Below are 2500 nucleotides of genomic sequence, written 5' to 3'. Positions count from 1 at the left end.
TTCCACACTTGAGAGCATAAATAATAAACCAGGAGCTTCTAAATTCACATTGCGGACACCATTACAGCATTCTAGGGCAACAGAGGACACGCAAGAGGAGGTTTGTTAGAGAAGGAAGAACCTGCCTCCCTTCACCAGGACAGCGGGGCACGGCACATCCTTATAACACTGCCTTAAGGATTTTTTTTTTTTCTATACACAGCGTGAGGGAGTCATAGGAGGGAGGAGTAGAAGGAATAGGAGCCAGTGAGTCCTTCTTCAGAGAGAGAGAGAGAGAGAGAGAGAGAGAGGGAGTGGGGGGTAGAGGGTTGCCAATTGTCTGTTACTGTGAACTGAAAAAAGACACACTCTCATTTATTTCAATGATAAAATTTACACTTAACCTGTTAATTTCATTCTTCATTATTTGTAAATATAGAGAAATCTACAACAACAACAACAACAACAACAACAACAACAACTACTACTACTACTATTGCTACTACTACTACTACTACTACTACTACTACTACTACTACTAGCGTGACTAACCTTTCACTTGCATGTGTGCTTAAAAATAGGAATTCGGTCACACCAGAGAGAGAGAGAGAGAGAGAGAGAGAGAGAGAGAGAGAGAGAGAGAGAGAGATGGGTAACCTTTCTCTCCTTGTCCTCTCCATCTCGGGCGGGGAAGTGATGGGCGGGATTTGGGCGGAATGACGAAGGAACGCTCATAAACTTGCGCATCGTATGTGTGTGTGTGTGTGTGTGTGTGTGTGTGTGTGTGTGTGTGGAGATGCAGTCACACCTTCACGCGCGCTAATGAGTCTTCCTTACCTGGGAAAGGATGCATGGGTGGAGGTCGTTTCGTATATGGTCTTCTTGCTCTCTCTCTCTCTCTCTCTCTCTCTCTCTCTCTCTCTCTCTCTCTCTCTCTCTCTCTCTCTCTCTCTCTCTCTCTCTGCATTCCTTCCATAAGCTTGTATATTTCTAACCTTAACTCACGCCTCGCATCTCAAGAGCAATAATTCCCCAGCAATTTATCACGTTGCCTTTTCTGCCCTGAATCAATATACCCAGTAAGCGAACCTGGCGGGGAGAGGCAGAGAGAGGCAAAGAAGACCCTCATACCTTATACCTTCCCCGCCTTCCTATGTGTACGTGTGGTTGTGTGTGCGTGAGTGTGCGTGTGTACCCTCCTTCCCTGGGCGCACCTGCCATCAATGGTTCTCTGTGCTTGCAGGTTCCCGGGCGGGGCGGGGCGGGGGAGCCTCACAACAGCACCCTGAGGGCTCGGCGGAAGCAAGGCAATACCCTCTGGCGGGCTCTCAGCGGCGCCACTCGTCTGGGTGGAGGCAGCGCAGGCGGTGGAGGCAGCGAGACGTAAGACTGTTCCCAAACGTTTCTTGGCCTCATCACGGTTACGTCTACCAGGCTGCGGTGGATGTTGTCAGTGTTATGAAGGGCGTCTTCGTGATTCTAGTGACTGTTTGGTAAGGGTTCTGCGTCTCCTGTGGGATATACATCAACGAGAATCTGACTAATCAATGTGTGGCCTTTGAAAATATTCCTGGTGAGAGAGAGAGAACAAGGAGTGTTTGTGAGCTGGCGTGCCTTGTGAACTGGGGCAAGAGAACGAGAATCTCAGTGTTAATTCTGCAATCACTGAGTCCTGCAGAGTGAAAAGTGTGTGACTGTGTCCTGAGCCGCGTGGTGCGTGGCGGTGGTATATCTCCCCGTGTGTTCTTAAGCGGACTGGTGCAGGAGGGCATCGCTAAGGAGGGAGTGACCCAGTGAGCTTCATCGGATAATCCCGCAGCATTGTTTGGCGGAGGCGATCACCAGCAGGGGGCGGAGTGACCGGCGTAATGGCCATGTAAGGCGAGGCGTGTGTGGTCAGCCCGCCACCTGCCACTCAGTCTCTTCTTGGCGGTGCACAATCTCCAAGACATTAAATCGAAGCTACACCGCCACACCCACGCCCTCCCACGCCCTTTTTCCCGCTCTCCCACGCTCGTGAGGCGCCGCGCGGTGGACGGACGGGGCGCTGATGCCTGAAGAGCGGCGCGCGGGGCAGCCGGCACCACGTATTACCTGGATTATGCAAATGAGATGCAGATGAGAGACAACAGCTGATAAGAGGCGGCCTCGTGTTGGCAGACTGGAGGAAATTAAAGAGCTGCGCCTCACATTGAAGCGTGCAGGGATGTCTTGAGCTGCACAACTCTTCATCTCTTTATCTCTTTTTTTTCTGCTTCTTTTTTTTTTCTGCTTCTTTTTTTCCTTCTCGTGTTTCTTTATTTGCATTCCTTCGTGTTTTACTTTAATATCTTCCTCGCTATCAGATTTTCCTTCTCCCACACAATCTTGTTAGCCTGGTCACTAAAAGCCGTCCCTCGTCCTGCACTCCACCCTCACTCCACTCGCTCCTACTCCATCCTAGTCCTTTCATCTCACTCGGCTAAAGCTTCCTATTTCTCCTCCTCTTCCTCCAACTCATCCTCCATTTCCCATCCCTGCC

The 2500-nt window shown here is 50.4% G+C and overlaps 1 protein-coding gene across 1 annotated transcript in view; it reads left to right on the top strand.

Annotated features, from left to right (window-relative positions):
- LOC135106579 (discoidin domain-containing receptor 2-like) overlaps positions 1–2500 on the top strand; it is a 38012-nt gene that overhangs the window by 16236 nt on the left and 19276 nt on the right. The window contains exon 2 of the mRNA XM_064015802.1: positions 1223–2500. This exon is cut by the window's right edge and continues 234 nt beyond it. The gene's annotated coding sequence lies outside the window, so the exon portion shown is untranslated. The remainder of the gene's footprint in view (positions 1–1222) is intronic.

Source organism: Scylla paramamosain, chromosome 13 (assembly GCF_035594125.1).
Source record: "Scylla paramamosain isolate STU-SP2022 chromosome 13, ASM3559412v1, whole genome shotgun sequence".
In the NCBI taxonomy this organism is placed as follows: domain Eukaryota; kingdom Metazoa; phylum Arthropoda; class Malacostraca; order Decapoda; family Portunidae; genus Scylla; species Scylla paramamosain.
The sequence above is the reverse complement of the archived record's forward strand: the minus strand, read 5'-3'. Positions and strand labels throughout refer to the sequence as shown.